At 52.7% G+C, this 23,252-nt stretch overlaps 1 protein-coding gene across 1 annotated transcript in view; it reads right to left on the bottom strand.

The window, feature by feature from the left end:
* The window catches only part of ELFN1 (extracellular leucine rich repeat and fibronectin type III domain containing 1), a 103,627-nt gene extending 81,093 nt beyond the window's left edge, over nt 1-22,534 (bottom strand). The window contains exons 1-2 of the mRNA XM_041462811.1: nt 22,434-22,534; nt 239-351 (exon numbers count right to left, since the gene is read on the bottom strand). The gene's annotated coding sequence lies outside the window, so the exon portion shown is untranslated. The remainder of the gene's footprint in view (nt 1-238; nt 352-22,433) is intronic.
* Nucleotides 22,535-23,252: the final 718 nt, after the last annotated feature.

Consider the following 23,252-nt stretch of genomic DNA (forward strand, 5'->3'; position numbering starts at 1 on the left):
AGCAAATGCAGGACAAAATGCCACCATTCATCCCCAGCAGAGCCTGAAGAGCCTTGCACTGCTTGGGTGCAGAGCAGGTCCCAGGCGGACGCTTATCTGTGGTTTGAAACGTTTAGAGAATCACTTCTGAAGTTTCCCTCTTGCAAACACCTTATTTCCCCCCTCTAATCAATGCAACGAGCAAGCTTAGTGCAACACAAATAGGGAACAGAGGATGAAACAATTTTCCAGCCCATACCTGAAGGTGCATCCTTCTTTTCTCACCAAGCAGCAGGGAGGACGTTGCTGTCTCTCGGTAATTTTCCAACATCCTGTGTTGCAGGTAGATTTATGCACTGATCATAGTTGAAGCTGTTAATAAAAAAGTGCAAAGAAAACGGATTTTACTGTGAAGTGTAGGGCTGCTTTTCTCCCAGCTTTGCATTATCATGACTTCCTCCTTTTTTAATCTTTTTTTCTATGATTGACCATGTTTGGGGTTCAAAGCTTCAAAAATAAATCGCGGATCGTCTTTCATCTACTATGCATGAGAGAGTCAGAATCATTACATGGTTTAAATGGATATTTTGGGAGCAACTCTGGACCAAGCAGCTCCTGCTTTAACTGGGAGCCAGAGGGATGAAGCTAATTTGCAAATAATGTTACATGCTGGTTTTGCTTGAACGCAGGGAAAAGCTGCAGTGGCTACTTGTCATTCTTTGTGAGAAATTGAACAAAATGGAAATCAGTTCACTAGTTAAAAAAGAAATATATATATATATATATTTTAAAAAATCTGCAGCAGACCAATTTCTCCCGCATCAGGGGAACATCCCAGGACTGCAATTAAGCTGTGGCTCAGCACAAACCCTACAGCTGCCTGAGCACTGAGGACAAACAACCGGCCGCCCTTTTCCTGGGAGCAGGTTTTTAACTCGGTGAGCTGTGAGCTTTTCCGCAGCTCCCCTTGAGCCACTTCTTCCTCAGACAGTTCAAAAGTCAACTTTCCCCTTTAGCATCACTCAGGCCTTCCCCCAGGAGCGGAGAGCTCTGGATTCTGCTGCACTGCACCTTCACAGGGAATCACCTATTGATGACTTTGTGGCTAGTGTCTACAAGGGGAAGCAGAGGAGCTAATATAATGTAATTTTCCATGTTTACTGCATTATTACAGTGGTTGAATCTGCTGATTAGTTCCCTTTTTTTTTTTTTTTTTTTTTTTTTTGCCGTCTCATCCTAAGCATCCTTTTTATTTTTGCCCTGCTTATCTGCATAGAGTCATTTATTCACATGGCTGCTGTAACAGCAAGCAGGGCCAAAGCTATCATTTCTCCTCCCTCTCACATTTTAATCTTGGAGACCTCAATCTCTGTGATACTGCTATTACTTTGTCCATATCTGATTTAACAGGAACCTGCCATTATTCTTTTTTTTTTTTTTTTTTTTGCCTTTAAAAGAGAAAACTAATCTGAGCAAAAGATCATGGTGGCTGTGGCACTAATGATCCCTGGCATGCCTCCTTGCAATGAACCCAGTGCTAGAACAGAGAACATTTGTTTCTCTTCTCTCCACAGAACTGCAGGACTGACCCCTCATGCACAGGCAGCTCCCACGAATAAACAACATTGCCCCAATCTCCTGGGGGATCCATTTCTCTGCCAACTATCTCAGCAGCTCTTCTTATTGTCTTATTTATCCAAAGAGTGGAAAAACAACTCAAGAGGAGCCACTCTTCAACAACATGACTGTTACTGCTTTGTTCAGATTTGCTCCCCTACAAGCTAGGAAAGCCTCTTGCCCCAGTGGTTATTAACTGAAAAGAGAGTGGGGAAATTTCCTGTAATATGAACAATGACAGAAAAAATGTTCTTCCTTCCTGTTCTTTGAAGACCATGGCAAGACATTTTACCCCCTGGGCTCCCTAATGCTTCCCCCCTCCCAGCTCTGAGCTGTCACCCCAACTGGAGACCATCCACTGAAGCACCAAGCCAAGATGCTCTGCATATGCCAACCGCATCAGCCAGAAAGGATTTACTTGGGAGAGGCAAGGAGACAAATTGAGGAATCCCTCTACTCCTTCCTCCTGCATTCTGAGGCTTTTCAAACAGTGGTTGCTCACTGATTGTCTCACTTCATGTCCAAAATCTGCACCCTCACTGTGGTTTGTACCTAGGCCATGCTCTTCACCTCTGCTTCTAGTCCAGAGACCCCCATGTGCTCCCCCTTCTCCCAGGAATATTATAAATAAATCAGGGCCACGTTCAGCTCTTGGTCTGTGATGTAAGCAGGGATGTGGTACTGTTCAAAGACACACAGCAGGGCACAGGGTCTTGCCTGTCCCCTGTCCAGGATTTACACAGATGAGACTTCTGGAAATCAAACTGAGCTCTTCTCCACATCCTCTGCTGATGTGGAAAATCCCTTGCTCACAGAACTCACAGCTGCCCAAGCTGTAGCACTGCAGGAACCTGAGTGTTTCTTGGTCTGCATGCACCCCAGCGTGTATTGTATTCACTGTTAATGAAAGATTAAATGTTCTAAAGAGCAATATTAATTTTAAAGCTAGTAATATTCATCAGCTGTCCCTCACTTCACCTCACAAGCCTGAGAGCTGTAATGAAAGAGCAAATTCCAGCTCAGAGCATCTGTAAGCTGTGATCCACAGCCCAGCTCCACAGCTCAAGGTCCCACAGGCATTTTCTGCAAGTAGTGGGGACCCTCAAAGATCTTCTAATGTGAGCAACCATAAATAACCAGAAATGGCAAAAACATAACTCTCTTATCCTTGTGTTTGAAAGGCAGGACTAAAGCAAGCCTCCCAGCTCTGCAACACCAACCTGACTTCTCCTGTGCCAGTCTGCACCCCTGTGATCATCCCAGGAGCCCAGGTTTGCTCAGCAGCAGCCACAGCAGTCATTACATGGTGATAATTTAGTTCCAAGAGAAAGTCTGTGGTTCCAAATATGTTCCTTGCCCTCCTCCTCCTTGGGAAAATGCAGCTCCTTGCAGGAGCAAGAGCCAAACAAAAGTCACAACAGACCCATCCCAAATCAGTTCTCATAGGATATGATCACATCACACCCACCTCACCTCCCAAAAGTGGCATTTGCTCCCATCAGAGGTGCTCCATCAGCACCAGGAGCAGGGCCATTTCTGCCCTGAATCCTCCAGCTACTCAGTAGGACAAGCAGAGCAGGAAGCCACCAGCCCAGGCAGGGGATCTGTGTGTCAGAAGGGCACATGTGCAGGTACAAAGCATCCTTTGCACACCAGCAGCTTTGCTGCTGCCTTGGCACATCAGCACTGGTGGTGAATCACATCTCCTTTGTATTTCACTTGGAGGAACAGGGAGAAAGACGTATTTCACAGAAGAGAGTCACAAAGAGGCCCACCTAGGAAAATAGGCTATTTTTGGCACTATAATCCCTTTCCTGTGAAGAAGAGAGGGAGGCCCAAGAGACTGAAGGAGCTGCTGAAGCCCAGAGAGAAATCTGGTAGCAGAGCCTGGGGCATAATTCAGGTATCAGGGACCAACAGGCAGGACTAAGACCCACGTTAAAGACTGCAGACCTGTGCTTCACCACCTGCCTGCCCACCAATCCTGCCGTGAGCCATGCCAGTGTGGGATGCTGCAGAGCGAGAAGGTAACCAGGAGCACTCTGTTTGCTTCCACAGACCTTTCCCAATCATGCAAAGACCTGGCTCTTCATTTGAGTGCTAATTCTCAATCTCTTTCATCCCAGTTTTTTTGCAGCTTTTCCACAAATCCAGAATACATTTGAGAGATCAGCACAATGTTTAGTGAGAAAATCGTATGCTACATTTCCGCTTGGCATGATTTTGAAATGGTTAAGCTGTTAAGCCCTGAAAGGGAAGTTTTAAGAATACCGTGAATAAAAGAAGCCAAAAACAAAAATAAACCAACAGCAGCAAAATTAGAGCATGACATAAAGGAACCATTTGGATGGATCCTTTTTTCCAGAGAGATGGTGCATGCTGGCTGCTCCAATGTCAGGATCTCTGCAGTTGTGTAGCACTTGGACTTTCATTACAATGGCAGAGAAATAAATGGAAAGTCATCACTAGCACATAGGAGAGGGAGGAAGTTTTCCTAAGCTGTCATCAAATCCCTTACAAACTTCTCTAAACCATGGCCACATTGTCCCTGAGGCTCCCTTTTCCCCACTCTGCCCCAGCAAGGGAGATGCTATCAGAGCAGGAAGGGGCTGCCTGACACACACATAAGGACAGGCAATGGTCCAGGGTGGGGCAGTCCACCCAGAAATGCTTGTACACCCACATTTTCCAGACAAACTCTTCCAAGGAGAAGCAAATCCTGCCCCAAAGTGTGTCTCACACAACACAACCCCAGCAATGCTGGTCTAAGGACAGCAGGTTCTGCCCAGAGTGTTCTGGGGACAGGGGGGACTCCCCACCTTCACCCAGCCGACTTGATTCACACAGTGCAGCGGCAGCTGAGTGGCCCCTCTGTCCCCTGTGTCACCCAGAGGTCCCTCCTGAATTAGGCATGGCTTTGCTGCTGTGCACACTGACTCAGTGACTTGTGCAGCCAGCTAGTGAGCTGGAGGGCACAGCTCAACCACGACCACTTTACACTGACTTTTGTCATCAAATGTGATACAATGCCAGATCAAAAGACCTCCCAGAATCCATACATGTGACAATGTCCCACTCCAGCTGTGACACAGAGCATTAAGGTAATGACAGCTGCATTCATGCCTGCTAGTTTTAGGTCCACCCAACCCAGAGCAGCTGAGAGGAACAAGGGCTCTCTTCCTCCCACTCCAGCCTCCCCTGAGCCACTGTGAAGTGTTTGCTAGTCAGAGAGTTCCTGCAAGAGAGCCCTCCCTCCTGGCAGGGCCTGGATCAGAGACATCAGGTCAGGTCATCTACAAAGGTAATGGTGGGAAAAACACCATTCCTGAGCACATTCATGTCTGTGCACATCTGTGCAGAGGTCAGGCACGCTCTGGGTAAGGGCATCTCCTGTCCAGTTCTGTACCCTGACCCAGCTTCAGCTGGGTTCATCATAAAGATGAACAAATAGCCAAAACCAGCCCTTTCCCCCACGCCCTACTACTTCTCCAGCTCAGGTCCTCGCTCCTCCTTCTTTCTGAAGTGCCAAAGGATCCCACACTGGGTCTGCAGTCACAGGATGAAGCCCATGACCTGTACCCCCAAACACCTCTGCTCCCCCCAGAAGGCAGGAACCTGAGCAGTCAGCCCACCACCCATATCCACCCTGGAAGGAGTTCTAAGACTTGTCCAGACAAAGTCAACACCAACCTGAGTCATCACTGGCAAAAGTCCTGCTTCAAAAAAGAAACTGAGCTGCACAGTCCCAGAGGTTCACCCTCCTTCACAATCTTGAAACTGCAGCTCCTCTGGAAAGCTCTCTGTCTCCACAAGCAGAAACTCTCCTATATTAAGGGCTGACAAAATGCTGGGATTTCATTTTTATTGGAAAAACAAAGCCCCCTCTGCACATGCCCCTTCCCTGATAACAAACAGCATCTCTGCAGCTGCTGAGCACCCTGAAGCACAGCACACACAGGAACAGGCCACGAGACAGGGTACAGCACATGCTGACCTGCAGAGGACTTGGGCTGAGGAAAAGGCACAAGTGCTTTATTGCAAGTCAAGGACCAGCACTTCCACAAGGAGGAGATTTTTACTCTGCACTGATTTTTATATCACAAACTGCTTCTGTGGTGTGGTCTCAAAGAGCCCTCGCTTCTCCTCACTCTGGGAGGAAGCCTGCCAGCCTCATCCCAGGACACTGCTGACACTTCAGGCAGAGGCAGTAATTCCTCTGGGTGAGGTGGGTAAGAGCACAGTGCTGCTCGTGCTCAGGGATGCACTCACCTCCCACCAACCACTAGTGCATGTGGGCTCCAGGTTACCTTTTATTATTTCAAACTTCCTCCATCCCACTTCCAGGTGAGCTAGTGAGATTCATGGGAGGCTGGAGCTGGAATTTCAGATGTTGTACAGAATAATAACTAAACAACGATGCATCTCTTTTCCTCCCCCATCTGAAGTGCCACGTTACCAAGTGCTAAAATTCTTTAAAGAAATTACTGGGCAAGTGTCCCTATTATTGCAGCACCAAAGAATAAAAGAGCACAGGGCAAAAATAAATCAGTGTCTGTGGAGGAGGACTCCTGTCCATGGGCATTTCTCCACACTGGCAGCCTGGTGACCCTCAGTGCACACAACTTCATGACAAAAGATGCTGAGAAGGTGCTGGTGAAGAAGGGAAACTGTTTTTCCCTCCCTTTTGTTTTACAAGAGCTTCTGCTGGCACTGGCTCCTGGACATGCATTTCAGCATGCCCAGCTGAGCATGTTAACCCAGAAGCAGTGCTCTCTGTGGGCTCCACTGTGGATCAGCTGGCTGATGAGGAAAAGGTTTGTTTGCATTGCTGGCATTTGGCATTTGCAGCATGCCCAGAGCACAGGATGGTCACAGGAGTTAACCTTCACACCACACACTTTCCTGAATGCAAAATCCTCCTACCAGCCCTCTGTGCCATCCCAGGATGGCAGGGCAAGGTCACAGCCCCCAGCTCTGCCCCCAGAGCAGGCAAGGCTCCTGTGGCTCTGCTAAAGCCACCGTAGGCTGAAGCAGCCCTCAGGCTCCCCTCAAACACATCAAGTATTCAGTCCTCAGCTAGGGAGCTGGGAAACACCAGGAGAGCCTGGAAGACAAGCAGTTGTGTTATCAGGCATTCATCATCAGGAATGAGAGCACACAACTCAACACGAGTGTCCTCCACTGGCTTCAAGGGCACACATGCATTGAAATTCCCAGCAGATTCAGGGATCTTGCTTGCACTTCCATCACAGCCACGGCCAGAAACTCTGAAGGCTTTCTAGGCAAACCCAGGAGCTCCACCAGGACTGGCAGCCTTGGTTTTGTGCAGGGCTTTGTGGATGTCCCTGGGAGAGTGATGCAGGGGGTTTTGCTATTTATTAATTAGAAGAGTGGTTTACGTATTTAAAATGGAAAGGTAGGGGAGATTTTGCTTTTTTTCCCCCTTTATTTATTTTTAAATTGTTCTAATCATCAGAACTTCTTGCCACAATGAACAACTAGACAGTTGTCATGTTACCTCAGATGTATCATGGCAAGCAGCTAATCCTGTTGGTCATAAATCATGTCCCTTTCAATCTGCATTATATAGCCAGAGCAAATTTGTTATGATGCATGTGTCATTACACACCAATGCCTTTCCATTATCATATAACTGGATACCCCCAAGGTTTGTAATTTGCAGTATAATAGTAATTTTTAAAGAACCATTGGTAATCAATAGCTCTCAGCATCACTGTCAGGATCATTTGCAAAACAAATAACAACACTGATCTCAACCAGCTTTACAGGAGGGATATTTAATCCCCATGAACTGCATTATATGATGGATAAGCGAGGAATCCTAGACTATGTATCATGTATTTTCCTTGGATTAAATATCACTTCAATCAATGTTGCTCCCAGCTGTACAATGCTGTCTGTGTTTTCACTGGGTAATGCTGAAGTATTGTTTTACAAATTGACATCAGCTACGTGCTGGGCAACAAAACCCCACGGTGGATGTGAGGAGGGGGCACGGGCAGGGGCAAGGCTGATGTGATGCTCAGGGCAGCAGCAGCAAGGCTGTGCTGGGGGCACAGGGGGCTGCAGGGACCCCCAAACAGGGCACTGCTGCACCTTGACCACGACCCTGCTGTGGTGGGGTGAGCACAGATGGTTCTGAGCCCTGAGAGACTGAGCAGGGCACAGGTGATGCTCCCTCCCAGCGTGGGTTTGCTCTGCACTGACCTGCCCTGGACAGCAGAACGCCCAGCACAGCCTCTGTGCCAAAATGGAATGAGCAGAAGGAGGAGGTGCAGCTCTCCGCCCCCTGTCCACACAGAGCTGGGGTTTTACAGGCACCCTGTAACTCCACAAAAGTGCTGTGTAGTGTCAGCTGAGAGGTTCAGTCATTGCCTCACCACCTAACAGGGCAGCAAACACGTTGTTCTTATTGTTTTTCCTTTTCCTTCAGCACACGCAGGCAGAGGCTGGAATTTGGAAGGCAACTGCATCCCCTGCCCTGCTGCGGTCAGTCTGCCCATCTGCATCCCAGGTCCTGACAACCTTCAATGCAGCTTTTCCATTTAAAAATGGGGGCACAAGCAGCTGATCCAGCCGGACCCTGTGCAAGCAGTGGATGGAGAGAACTCACAGGGACATCACTGGCTGTGCCACAGCCCAGGGCTCCCTAATGAACATCTCCCAAGTCAGATTAAACACCATGCCTGTGCTTCAGCAGCCTCACAACCAGCCAGCCTGAGTGACCTGTTGCATGGCCAAGAGCCAGCCAGCACCTGCACCTTCCCTTACAGATGGCTTTCTGAGGCATTAAATCCACATTTAAATTTTCTACTCAGTTCTGCCTCTTCGGAGCTCTCCAGCAGAGCCGTATCTCGCTCCTTGCAGCTGGAGACACCTTTAGCAAAATCTCCAGCTCCTACTGATGTGGAAAAATTCATGCATTTCTCTCCTTGTGTAAGCACGGGTCTGGCATTCACGGCACTTCCCAGAGATAAGCCCCAAATCGCTCATCGCTAGAAACCCCGCACTTGGGTGAGGGTGGACAGAGTTGGGATGAAAAAAACCCACCCTTGGACCCTAACTAAACACTTCAGCTGCTGGAGATTACAGAATCCTATTTAGTTATACCAGAGAGCATTTTTCACAGAGGAAACATCATCAATCTGTCTCTAGGAAGCAAGTCAAATAAAAATTTTGGAAGGGAGAAGAAATCCAGCTTGGTTTGGTTCATTTTTAGAGGCTAATATGGTTTAGAAATGGGATTAACTGGGGTGTCCTGGCACCCCTTCCTGCTCAGCAGCACCTCAGCTGGGCTGTACACTCCTGCAAGCTCCTGGCTGCCCCAAGGAAAATGCCATTAAAGAAAACACATCTATTTTTAAAGCTAGAAGGACAAATTCTCCTCCCAGTTACACCAGTGACCTCGTGACTCTCCACAAGGTTGGGCAGGCACAGCTCTGATTTGGGGCTATTTTGAGCATCCTCCAGAGTCACCAGGCACCCAGCAGGCAGAAGGCACTGAGGAGCAGGATGAGACCCTTGTCTTCAGATAGTCAGACACAACCTGTTAAGACAGCAATAACTTTCACCAACAAAAGAATAAAATATTAATTCCCTTTTTAAGTAAAAAAACTCTAACCAGGACCACTTTCCCCACATGCACATGGGCCTGAGCAGGGCTGGTGCTCACTGCTGCTCCTGCTGCCATCCCCACTCATTCATCACCCATGCACATGCAGTACAAACTCATTCAGGGCTCTTCTGCAGATTAAATATTTAAATGGTTTATACTTTGCTATCCCTTTTAAATAAGATGGAATCACCATAAACAGACTCGGGCCGACTTGCTCTCTCTCTCCACCACCTTTTTTTCCTTTAATATTCTCCCTGCAGTTCCATCAGGCTGCATCCAGGTTGATTCAGGAGCTCCACGGGCACAATCCATGCTGGGAAATGGATGGAGCCCCGTGGATGTTGCAGGTATTGCAGTGGGATGAGGAAGCAGCTTGTGCTCTCTAGAGCAAGCACATGGGCCATGTGTGACTGAGGGGATGTCACACATGAAGAGATGCAGAGCCTGGGCTCTCCAGTCTGCGTTTCACCAGCTGGGATGAACACAAGCTGCCCTGCCATCTGACCCAGCCTGTTTGTGCTGCCCTTTTCAGGAGCTGCTGCTCCCACCCCGAGGCAGCAGCCACATTTTGGCTGCTGGTGACACCAGCAAAGCAAAATCCTGGGCAAGCTGGCAGACAAGACATGGCCAACACGCAGCGTTGATGCTGATGTGCTGACACACCACCCAAAACCTTCAAGAGCACCAAGCTTGAAGGAATTTCCCAGCTTGTGTGGTCCAAGGAAGATGTAACCACAACACAGAGGCTTTCTCCCCTCTGCCATGCCCAGCTCCCAGGTGTCCCAGCAGGCTGTACAAACACACAGGCTCCAGCAGCAACCCTGATGGACAATGACTGAGCCAAGCAACCAGAAATTCTGCCCAAATTCACCCCCACGTTCTCACACTGGAGGCCAGGGCACCCAGAGCTGCTGCCCCTGATGCAAGGGGAGAGGGGACACACCCATGGGCAGGGAGGGAAGATCTCTCCCTTCCCTGCAGAAGCCTGGAGATGGAAAAGGCTTACAGCTGTGTCCACATCCATATGCATAAGAGAACAGGCCCTGATCCAGCACACACTTACGTCAATCTGCCGTCACCAAGATTTAGGAGAACGTTTAAAATTAAACAAAAATTTCCTTGCACTGCAAAACTAAGGACAAAGAAAGCAAGGAAGTCTTGTGGGTAGTGCAGAAGCAGGTGTGGAAGGACCTGGTCCCAGCAAGGCTCTGGTACTGACACCCCAGATAACCCTGGGCATGTCCCTTCACTTCCAGGTTTACCCACTGAATGCAGCTGCCAGCTCTCTGGATATCATTCTGATGACAGGTAAGGGGCTCTCAGATGGTCACAGACAGCCTGACCAGCTCAGGAGGTCATTTCCCTGCTGGTCCCCATGCCTGGCTCTCTACAAGCTGTGTTCAGGACAGGTTAGCTGTAACTCAGCACCTCCAGGAGCCCACAAGCCCTGGCTCCGAGGAGCTGCTTGCAATCTAAACCACAGAAGTAAGTCAGCATTTGCAACAACACTTCAGATTTCATCTGCTGAAAATAAAGACAGCAGCTTTTCAAAATAAATAGGGAGAAAAAGCAAGATCAATAAGTGACACACACTTAATTCCCAAGCCAGCCTCATTAAAACGAAGTGTGTTATTCTGTTTACCCCCACAAATAAGAGTTCCAGTGCAAAAGAGAGTGTGCTGTCCTAAGGGCTGTACAAGCTGATGCTGCTTTATGGCTGTTTTTTAAGATTGGGACTGGAATGGACAAAAAAAATAATAACGTGAATCATCCATTCTTTATTGACAGAGAGGGGGAAAAGCCATGCAGAAAGTTTGGGGCTTTTTCTTAAAGCCAATGTGGTATTACAGAACCTACAAGCTAGTCCACAACTGGAAGGGATTTTAATATAGAAGAGGACTTTTCTGCAAAACTGTTGGAGAATCATAGAATCATTTACATTGGAAAATATCTCCAAGATCATCAAGCCCATCAGCGAAGCTCAAGATTAACAAACTGACCCACACAGTAAACAATGAGACAAACTTCTCTGAACTTGGATGGGGCTGTGATGTTCACTTTGCTTGTAAGCATTATGGATGGACTTTGTCTTTTAGGCTATTTTCCAGTCTAAATGACTATATGGTTTCTAATGAAGCTTTAAGAATCTCATCCCACAGATTCATTTCTCCTTTTTTCTTTATACATGAAGTAGTTACACAAACTCCGCAGCTCCATTTCTGCTCCTTTGTCAACTGGGACAGAGGGTGAAACGTTGATTTATTGAAGTTTTCCCCTTGCTCCTCTGTGGTAGATGTTCTCCAGAAGCAGCTGCATTATTCCTGAGCCCAGGCTTCATCATTTCCATGGACAATGTGAAAAAGGAGCCAGGACAGCTGAGCAGCACCAGAGGGGCTCAGCGAGGTGTGAATCCTCATCCACCCTGTGTGCACCCCTCACTTCCATTCCCACCTGCCTGCTCAGCAGAGCTGGGCAGAGGCAGAGCTGCACTCCATTGCCCCCTCACTGTCCTGCTCTGCTGCACAGCTGGCAAAGCACAGCCTGCTCCCAGCACGGGCCAGGTCCTGCAGCCCCTGCGGACAGAGCTCAAACCCAGGCAGCAGAGAAGTTCAGTGGTGCCAGAAAACACAGGAGACTGGCTTGAACACCCAGATTTTAAACACAAAGAGATTTCCAGCAGCTCTCCATCCCCCTTGGGCTGCACACCAGACCTTGCAATTCATTGTTCAGCACCACCTTCCCCAGGAGACAGATAGAAGTGACATTACTGCAGTGCCCCCCTCACCCCCAGGAGTCAATCCACCAGCAGTCCATCCCTCATCCCACTGGTCCTGATGGAAGCTGTGTCTGTCACAGCCCTGATGTCTGCCCACATGAGCCTTTGTACCTGCTTCACCCTGAGCAGGTGAGACCACCACGAGGGTTACAGGGTTTGCTTTCCAGCCCTGTCCTTTGGCAGGAGTAAAGCAGAAACAGGTACTTTTACACTGCAAATCAGATGTTTAATACCTTTTTTAAATCATTGTCCTTTTTGCATTGCTTTAACTGCATCTGCCCTGTATCTTTAAATCTACCCTTCTTTTGGGGGGCAGTGAGAGCTCAGAAGTCTGAGTGGGAAGTGCCCCTACAGTGCTGCTCTACACACCCCTGCTTTTATTCCAGGCCAGGCACAAATTTATCAGCACAGTGATTAAAAGAAACTATTTCAACTTCTCAAGTGTCCCAGACTTTTTCCTGGTTACCAGACTGACCACTGTTTATCCCGAAGAGGGAAGGGTTAATTAATAATGTCACAAGATGAACCCCTGGGCCACACAATTACCATCTCCTGCTTGGTAAACCACCAGCATCAAAGGAACCAGCACTGAGTTGGAGTTAAGACATTTATCCTTTGACAATTCTCCATTGCAACAACTTTATTTTGATGATATGGGATGATTAATGCTTACAGGCACTGTCATTTCCTTTGATAGATTTTTGGGGCTGTGGAGTGACATTTGCTCAATGCTCCGTTCCTGAAAAGCTGCACTGGTTGTAGTGTGGAGGAGAGGGATGCTCCATGCATCAACCATCAATAACCTGCCTCTGCCAGCTGCAGGTGGCCAGGAGAGATACCGTGAGGAATTGGGGGGTGTCTGCAGAAAGCTTTGACTGGTAAGGGCTGTGGAGCAAGAGGAGAGTGTATGAAACAGCCAATGCTATAAGAGATTGTAGTAGAATTTCTTTCTCAGTAGAAAGGAAGGAGACTGTTGGTTGCAAACACCACAGCCAAGAGCTGCAGCAGACTTTGCTGTTTTGCCACAAACACGCTGGAAGATCAGATCTTGACAGAGACTGTCCGGGGCTGAGTCGCAGCCACAGCAAGCTCTCACAACTGTTTTTGAAGGCAAAATACATCCAAAAAATCAGACTGATCAATCAGTAAAACAAGACAGACAAATGTCTCAACCATAGCCTTCACTAATGGCAAAAAAAGCCCAACCCAACTTGGAAACCTTAATCTTAACCCATGCACCTCTGAGCTCCCCCCACCTGTAACATGAGGACAAGAATCATTTCCCTCACCCGGCTGCTGCAAGGTTCTCCTAATCAATCAGCTCATTAATTCATGCAAAGCATGAGACAGGCCGCAGATGGATGGCTTTACACAATAGTGTTTTCTACAGTGAAATATTTCTACTTAATTCTCTACCAGCAGCTGCCTGCCCACCCTCATCACACCAGCACGGAGTGGTCCAGGCTCACACAGGGACACCCGTGAGGTCCAGAGCAGCAGAGTCTCCTCTGGATCCAAACAGCACCCGGTGCCTCATGGAATTCCCTGGTTGGAGACACCCTTTCACAAGGGCTTCTTAACAGACTTGATTTTCCTCATATTTAAAAGCTGTCTCAGGAGCGTAATGATTTTAGATTCACTCCCCGCCGCAGTCAATCAATGGAGCGGCGGCTGCCGGTGCCTGGCGAGCAGGCGGTGATGAATGGGGCTTTGGAGGCTGCTCCGCTCGCCTCCGAGCGAGAGCAGAGCGTGGGCAGAGGGTGGGGAAGAGAAGCAAAGCCAGGAACAAAAATTAAAAGGGAGAAATGGGGCAGGGAGTAGAAAAGCCCAAACTGCTCGCTGCGAAGTTGGGACAAGTGTTGGTCTGGAAGGCGTCGCTTGGAGGGAGCAGTCTTGGCTTGCTCTCCCTGATCAGTTTCCATCCTACAGCTTGAATAAACCAGGTACTACATTTGTTTCAAGCAAGTGCTAACCTCAAGCTTGGCTTGTGGTGAGGACCAGAGCCCTGGCACCAGCACCCACCTGCACGCGTGCCACTGACCCAGCTCTGCTTTCCAGGAGCTGCCCAAGAACAAATGCCCGGGAGCAGCTCTCGGGAGCACATCTTCCCTGCAGACAGAGCAGTGAAGGGCACAGCAGCAAAGGTGTTGTCCCTCAACCTTTCCCATGCAGAAGCAGGCAGACAAGCCCCACGGGGTGACAAACAGGTCCCTGTGCCCCCCCTCCCTGTGCAGTGCCAGGTGCCGGGACGAGCAGCCCTGTGTGTCACTCTCACCCCAGAGGGACAGGGAGCACCCATCCCTGCAGATGCCATGAGTTTCCAGAGAGGGAAAAAAATCAAATAATCCCATCTGGGCAAGCCCAAAGGTCCTAATCCTGCCCCAGCATGCTGCAGATCACCCTGCTCTACGGAGAGCAGACGCTGCTCAGCATTCAAAAGGAGCTGCTTCAGATCTGGGCTCTTTTTCTCCCTCTTCCTCCTATTACGGGGTCAGGTCAGTGCTGTGCAGCCTGTCAGTGTAAAAAAAAAATTATATTTTAAAAAATCATAATACAGAAAACTGGTTTTCCCAAAGAAGCTGCAGCTTGTGGCATGAGCATCACAGCTGAGTGTTACGAGTCTCACAAACCAGAGAGGGGAAAGAGTCGGAAATGAAACTCACCACACCAACAAAATAAAAATATGACGCAGTAAATTAATGATGTTGCTCCAATATGAGAAAACACTAATTAAGAATGTGTAATTGAATTAATGCATTATTTAGAAACCCCAGCAAATCCTGAGTGGGAATATAAATACATTATAGGGTTCCTTTGACATTAAGTCTCTCTCATACCTCACTACCCACAATTTATTTTAATGTCACCAGAATCTCCAGATTTATGTCCTTGCCATTGACCACTGCTTTACATTTATCCCACATATCAATATCCTCTCTTCTCAATTCCACACACTCAAGTGCTCCATATGGGGTGGTGATCACCATTTGATAAGTCATAAGTAAGTGCAATTAATTAGCTCAGCTCATCAACCACTTCCCCTCCCAATGCCCTGCAGCCACAGATCTGGGTCTAATTTGTTTAGAGCCTGGAAAAACATCAAATACCTCATTAGAAAATAAATCCATCTCCTAGAAATACATTTTTTCTGCAGCTTCAAGTGTCAGTTTGCCCCATGTTACACTGGGAAAGGCCCTCCACATGCAGGATCTAAACCCAGCCCAGAACAGGTCAAGAAATCAATATCATCACGTTGTGAAAATAGAAGAAAACAGTATCTCAGGGAAAAGGGTGGGGGCAAAAAGTCAGCCCCTCAAATGTATCACAGCACCTGTGAAATGCCCTGAGATCATGCATTTGCAGCTCGGATGGTTTAGGAGTGCTTTGGGTATTTAGCAAGAGGCTTTACAAACATTATTATTCCCTCATTTTGAGCCCTTCAGAGCAAGGGTTAGGGTTCTTATTACCATTTCTAGGAAGTGCTGCAAATACACCAAAAAGAAAGAAATAAATCCAGTTAAATTGTTTAAAATTGCTAAAGACTCTTTTAAGGAAAGGAGCAAGAGAAAATAATGCAGGCAAATCCAAGTTCACATACATACATATAGCTCTGGGAAAGGGAAAAAAGAAGCAGCACTAAAGTGCCTTGTGTTAGGTATGAGCATACACTGTAGCAAAATATGTATGCTGTTTATAAAACATATTGGAAGACTTTTCCCTAAAAGATGCCATAGAGAGTATAAAATTTTATGATCTCTGCCTGTCCATTTTACAAAGATATACACAAACAAGTAGCCAAATCTGCCTGCAGTTTAACTCCATTAAATCCAATGAATGAGTTTGGCCCACGAAAACTCTGCACTTACTGTAATAAAGTTAAAAGCTGATAGCAGCTGATACAGTAAAACACATACATTTCCATACACTTATTCCTGCAGATTTAAAAATACAAATGAGTTCGCAGATTGCCCTTGTCCAGCTCATAAAGAAATGCTGGAATAGGAAAGAAAAAAAAAACCCAGATCTTGGAGATTTTCCCACTGACTCCCTCTAAGCACAAAGGAGAGAGGGTAGGGGAAACCAGCAGAGTTGTGGTCATTTGGCTTTTCTGGGAGCCCTGAACACATCAGATGTGTGTGTCAGAACAATCCCCTGATGGTTTGGTCCCCAAGAGGGGCAGGACCCCACCCAGCAGGAACAGAGGTCACAGCCCTGGGACCCCACTTCTCCCTCATCAGTGCCCAGAGAGGACAAGGAGCTCCCAGGGCACAAACATGGGATGCTGTCCTCCCTGAGGGAGCTGTCCACACTTCCATCAGCTGAGGGCTTTCCTCATGACAGTGGTTCTACAGCCACTGGGCCATCTTTGTGCCTTTAACCTCACATTGCACAGGGGACCAGACCACGTAGTGCAGAGGCCAAGCCCAAACAACAGATTTAAGCCTGCCCTGATTGATAGGCATTTTGGGTTTGTCTATTGAGGTGGTTTTTCAAACATGCAGCTTTCCCACGGGCTCCTGCCATGACCACACCAACTCCCATCTCCACCTCCCCAGCTTCCTTACCCAGGCTCATAAACCCCCTGCACCCTCAGTGCCACCTCCCCCAGACCCTCCTGCCCCAGCTCCTCATGGTCCATGGGGGCTCCAGGTCCCCCTCACCTGGAGCTAACTCTCCCAACTCTTTTCTTTGATATTTATTATTATTTGCTCCTATTACAGGGATGTCTCAGGGACTGAGATAACCCTCGTGCTGGGTACATACACTCCCCGCTCCAGCAGCCAAATAACACCACACAAATAATTTTATGTTCTTTGTCCTCTTTTTCCCCACTGAGCCCCTGGCACTGCTCTGCACTCTGGACCAAGGCTCAGGGTCTCCAGTCCCTTCACCCCAAGGTTCTCACACACCTACTGCTTTCACAGTTCTGCCTCCCTCCTCACCCACAGTTTGGGCAGTGTGTGACTCCATAGCTGTCCCATGCAGCTCCACACAACTCCTCCTCATCAGCCTCCTCTGGGCCCAGTTTACTGCTGGCCATCAGATTTCCATCTCCCCACACCAGATACTCCACCCCAAGGCTGTCCTGACATCGGGCTCACTCCAACCCTCCCCAAACCCTGGGTTTGCAACACCAAGAAAATCCAGCAGTTGCACGAAATCATGCCAAACACTGCTCAAGGCTGTGCTCCTTGCTCCTACCCCCTTTACAGCCTCCACATTAGCTTCCCATCTCCTCAGTCCGCACCTCACAGCCTTGTTGGTGACTCCACAGCTGCCTCCCCACTGCCCAGAACAGCACAGCTTACCTGCAGCAAGACCCAGCCCCACATCCTCTCCTCCTCAGGCTCCTCACTGCCCTGCAACAGCTCCTTCCCTCTGCTCCACCAGACTTCCCAGTGCCCTTTGCTGAAAAACCACATAATCTCAGGCTTTTGCTTCCCCTGGAGCTAACACCAATTCACAGCAAGTGCTTGCAGGTGGGATGCTGCAGGTGATGCTGTGCTGCTGGGGCTTTTCTCAGCATGAAATCCTAGTCCTGGAGCAGCCAGCAGGGAAGAGCACCCTGACCAGCATGGCTGGGATTCTCCTAGGTGCTGCTTTCTGTGTCCCTCTGGAACGCAGGGCTTCACTGACATAACCCACTCACTTATCCCCAGCACATACATGGAGAAATAAATATTGGAAAAAAATTGCCCAAGGATGGGGCTGAGACTTGACAAACATACTGGACAGCTCTGGGTTCTCCAGGGCATGGACCTCGTGCCCTGTCTCCACCACAGTTCCTCCAACCTCAGCATTACACCCAGAGCTCAATTCCTAACCCTCAGAAGCGCTGACCACGTCCTTCTGTTTGCATGCATCGCGCACTCCTGTGTTTAGCATAGACAGGAGAACCAGAATACGTAATCCACAGCCCACAGTAACAAACCTTGCACCTAGAACAAGCCAAAAGCCTGACCTTTCATAGTTAGAGCATCCTGGTGAGGGGTTAGATCTTGTGTTTTCTGATCATCAAACAGGGAAGCATTAGCCAGACAGGGAGAACAAGCTCTTATCTAGACCTGATTTCTCTCCCCTCCAGGGGATCCTGTAGGATATTTCAGTTCTCTCTCGCTCGCTGTATGATTCTTCCCTCCCCCAGTAGCTTGAAATCAGCCAAATTCACAATCTAATCTGGCCAGGAGTCAAAGGGGAGAAAAATCAAGTCCTAATGCAGTGCCTTTGAATGGGGAACTGAAGCCAATCAGAAAGGCATTATCGATCCCTGCTCGGAGCACCTCGGTCAGGGAGGGGGAAGCTGCGGGCAGCCGCAGAGCTGCCCACCGCAGCCAGCCGGGGCTGCCCTGCCAGGCCTGCAGCGTTCCCAGCGGAGTTCCCAGAGCCTGCCCGGGCTGGGAGCCGGCACGACGAGAGCACCCACCACCCCCGTGCCGCCAGTGGCGAGCACCAGCCCCGGGCCGGCACCAGCCCCGGGCCAGCATCAGTTCCTGGCGAGCACCGGCCCCGGGCCAGCACCGGCCCACGTGTGTGCGGGAGCGTGACCCGTGCGCTGCCTGCAGCGCTGTGTTTGTGTGCAAACACTCGCACTGTGCATCGCCTCGGCGTGGGCCCATCTGCGGGAGCCGCTCCACGGGACGGGCTGTGCGCTCCCAGGGCTGCGCGCATTCCAGCGGCGACAGTGCGGGGCAGATCTGCGGGAGAGCCACGGGCAGGGCAGGGCAGGGCAGGGCTACCTGTGCCGCACGGTCCCCGCAGCAAGCAGGGACAGGCAGCGGGTGGCTCAGCGCGGGCAGCGGGGCAGGGGCGACCGAGGTTGGCGAGCAGCCGGACGGGGCTGAGCTCAGCTCTGGGCATCCCTGGGTGCGATCCCGATGATCCGGCCCGCGTCAGCGCTGGCTACGGACTCCTGTGCCTTATGTAACCACGGCAGGGAGGGAGCGCCGAAGGGGGATGGAGACCGGGGGCAGAGGAGCTCCCCACTGAGCCCCGAAAGCAAAGGGGACTCGGTAGACGCTGGATATCCCCGGCAAGGTAACTCCAGCCGCCCGGCCGAGTGGTGCTGCCGCCGGGCAGGCTGGCCCGGCTCGGGGCGGCCCCGGTGCGGAGCAGGTCCAGCCGCGGGGCTCAGCCCGGAACCCTCCAAAGCCGGCGGGCTCAGGGCGGCAGAAAAGGAGGAAGAAAAGGAGTCCTAGGAAGTTTAGGGACTCCATATTTTGCAAGGAGTCAGGAGGAAAACATGCTTCCTAAAAAAAAATTTTAAAAAACCCAAACCCATGCAGGGTCCCGGCAGCTCCTGTCCCCCTTTGGCTGTGCCCCCCAGCCTGCCATCCAGGGCACTGCGGGGCCGTGCTGCACCGGCACCCCCTTACCTGCCGGCGTCACGTCTGCTGCTGCCTGCCCTGCTCCGGCTCTTCCTCCTCCTCTCCTTCCTCCTCCTCTCTCCCTCTCCCTGCTGCTTGGGGCTCTTTATGGAGATTCATTCATTCATGCCTTCCCATCGGTCCCTCAGCCTTTCCCTGCCTCCCGGAGGCAGACCGTGTGACGCCTCGCCCCTTTCCAGCCACTTTCTGTTGTCACAGAGCGGCGCTGCCCCAGCCCGGAGCGGCGGCCGGGCTGGGACACGCGTGGGCAGCACCGGGCCGGGGGAGCGTCCCCCAGCGCGGGGTGAGGGGCGTGGGCGGGCGTGGGCACGGCACCGACCCGCCCTGGTGGGTACAGACAGTCTCTGGCACCCGTAACAGGGGCGTCGGGTCGGCCCCAGGGCTTTCCGCTCTGCCCTCCGCTTTCCCCATCCCCACGCCAAGCCGCTCCCATCGCCGCTGGCTCCCGCCGAGCAGCGGCTCTGCGGAGAGGGCACGCATCCCCGGCCGCTCCCCGGGCAACCCTCGCCCTTTCTTTCCCTCTCTGCTCGTCCCTCCATCCTATTCCAGCTCGTCTTTCCTCTCCCTCTCCCGCTGCCTCCGCACCCGCGCCAGGATCGCATTCCGCTCCGCCGAGCGCTGCCCCATCCCCGCCGCTGACCGAAGCGCTGACTCCGGCTCGGAGCGCGGCATCGGAGCCTGGCGTGCGGGGCCAGGGCTCACCGGCCACCCGGCCAGCCCTGTGTCCTTCCCACCCCACCCTCCGGAGGCTGCCCCTAGCCCGGGGGCCGCTCGCTCCTCCAGGTGATCGGGCAAACTTCATCCCTGTTCCAGCCTGGTACCCCCACTGCCCAGCGCTGCACTTCGGGGTGCTGGGGACACGCTCCAGGTCCCTACCCGCTGAGCACTGCCCCCACTGCCATGGCAAACCCGGAGGGTCTGGAGGAGTGTGAGCCCTGCATGGTGCCAGGCAGCACGGCGGGAGGTGCTGACGGGGAATTTTAGGTGCTAAATTCGAGTGGATTGCCTCGTCTCTGCGAAAGCAGGGGTTTATTCTTTCCAGGCAGGCAGGGCGGAAAAAACATGCTTTTTAATGACATCGTCGGAAATGTGAAGAGCAGCTCCCGGGTTTTGGCGCTGCCACAGCATTCGGAGCGATAAACCCTTAACTTGGGGTGAAACCCCTTAAAAACCCTCCCAGGAGCGCTCCGCCCGCTCTCGTTGAGCCGCGCCGTTCCTGCCGCCGGTGCCACCCCCTTTGCATCGGTGCCATCAATTTCTATTAACGATCGCTTTATTCACCGCTGCAAACTTCTAAATATTTAATCCAGCGCGAACCGGCGGCGGAACGCGCGGAGCTGACGGGAGGAGGCGAGTCCCCGGCCGGGGAGGCGGGAGCGGCGGCTGTGCCCCGGGGGAGCCTGGTGATGCCAGTCCCCCCCGTCCCCTCCCTCCGCGGGGCTTTCCCGGGGCTGCAAATCACAGCCTGGACGTGGGCAGCACCGCGGGTCCCCCGGGCTGCCCGAGCCAGAAAGGCAGGGATGAGCGGAGGTGCGGAGGATTCTGTCCAGGGAGAGCTGGAGGAGGAAAGGGCTGCGGGGGGAGCACCCCTGCATCTCCCCAGCACCGGGCGCGGCTGCCCGGCGGGTCCCGCCGCGCACGGGACGAGTAGCCACGCTCCACATGGAGAGGGATGAGAACTGGGCACCGCCGGGGGTTGGGGCTGGTTGGAGAGATCCTGCCCAGGGAGCGGAGGCTGCCCGCATCTCCCTGGCATCCCCGGGTTCCACGCAGCGCCCCGAGGACCCCCAGACCCGGCAGAGCCTCGTTTAAAACGTAACCAAAAAAATTCTTTGGAAACTCCGCTGCGCCGACGGGCGAGTGCCCGGTCTGACGGGCGAGTGCCCGGTCCGAACGGCGACTTTGCCGGTGCTTCATGCTCTGCTTGTATTCAGGAACCGAGACGGAACTTTACGGCAACATCTGTCATTATAATTAAAACTGCAACACACCCTCCGGGAAGGAACACGTTCCCGCGTCGTCGTGTGTCCGTACCACCCCCCCACAAACACACACCTCCACCGCCAGCCTTTTCTAAAAAAAAAAAAACAGCAACCAACCAAGCGAAAGCGGCTCAAACTCCGGCGGGCACCTGCCCCCCGCCTCCCCCGAGCCATCAGCGACGGCAGTCGCACCCGGCGAGGTCCCGGGGACCGTCCCCCTCTCCGGAGCACGGACACCCCTCCCCCCCCCCCGCCCTCCTCCCCTAATTTTCTTTAATTAAAGCTCTGTGTGCGGCGCGTTTGGCGAGGACAGAAATAGCCGCTGAAGGAGCGCGTGTGGGGGGAGGCAGGTCCCAACTGCCGGCGTGGGAATGCAGAAGGGATTGGGGGGGCGGGGGGAGCAGAGCCGGAGAGCGGCTCTGCCACAGCTCGCACCCCAAGGTTCGCAGCCTCCAGGGTTACTTGGGGTGAGGCCGACGGTCTCCCCTGTCCGAGCGCTCCGTGCGGCGCTGTGGCGACCCGGGAGGAAGACCCCTACCCCCGAGGCCACGCTGCTGCCCGCGGCACCGGCTCTTCCCCCGGAGCACCGGGGCTTCCCGGCGGCAACAGGAGCTCCCCCGGGGGATGCTCTGGCTCGGGCGGAGGGAGACCCCGAAGTGGGGATCCCCCATGGGCGGGGGAGGGAACACGGGCCGAGCTGCCGGAGGGGTTCCCGGATCCGTGGTCCCGGCCCGGCCGTGGGGAGCTGCTCCGGTCCCGACCTCCCGCTCGCCCTGGGGACAAGGACAGCGGGAGCAGCCCCGACCGAGCCTGGGCACTCCCCGCCCGCGGAGGGGAGGGTGCCCCGCTCCCCCCGCCGCCGGCCCCGCGCTCCCCTCCGGCCCGAGCCCCAACCTGGGCTGCAGCCGCTAAAAGTTTGGCGACACGGAACGGCCACCGGGGGCTGCGCGGGGCTCCCGGGCAGCGCGGGGCGCCGCGGCGGGGCGACAGCGGGCGCGGGGCCGGAGCGGAGCGTAGCGGGGGGCTGCGCTCGGGGCGGGGGATGCGGGCGCACCTACCTGCTCCGGAGGCGGCTCCCGGCGCTCGGCGGCGCGCCCAGCCCCGAAGCGCGGTGATGGGCGGCGGACGCACCCGCGGCTGCGGCTCCCCGCGCCCTTCCGAGCGGGCGGGCCGGGGGCAGGAGGCGGGCAGGGAAACGCAGCCGGAGCCGAGCAAATCCCAGCGCTGGAGCCCGGCCTCCGAGAAGAGAAGGGCTGCAGCTCCTCACTGCGTCAGGCGAAGAGCCCTGCCCGTGCAGGCGGCGCCGGGCAGCGCTGCCAGGCCCGGGGGGCTCCACCGGCTCCGCTCGGCACGGCTCGGCTCGACGCGGCTCTGCTGGGATGGGATGGGCACGGCGCAGTTCGGCTCGCTGCGGGCCGGGTAGAGGGGTGCGATGGGGCACGGCACGGTTCGGCTCGGTACGGCCTAGCACGGTCCGGTACGGCTCAGCACGGCCGGTTCGGCTCGGTTCCGGCTCGGCACGTCACGGTTCGGCAGAGCTCTCCGCGGCCCGGAGCGATAAACGGCTTGGCCGGCAGAGTCGGGCTGGCACCGGGAGCTGGGGGCTGTGTGTGGGTGACACTGTGTGACACGGGGTGTGTGACACTGTGACACTGCGTGTGTGACACTGCGCTGTACCGTGTGTACACGACACTGTATTTATGTCACTTGCATGTGTGTGACACTGCCCGTGTGTGTATGTGTGTGTGACACCTTGTGAGAGAGGGGCTGTGAGTGTGCAGGGCTTGTGAAGGTGTGAGTGTCGGTGTCGGGGAGATCTGCCTTTGTGTGTGTGCGTGGTGACACCCTGAGGGGGTGCAGGGATGATGGTGTTGGGG

Source organism: Pyrgilauda ruficollis, unplaced genomic scaffold, assembly GCF_017590135.1.
Source record: "Pyrgilauda ruficollis isolate IOZ18807 unplaced genomic scaffold, ASM1759013v1 scaffold16, whole genome shotgun sequence".
Lineage (NCBI taxonomy): Eukaryota > Metazoa > Chordata > Aves > Passeriformes > Passeridae > Pyrgilauda > Pyrgilauda ruficollis.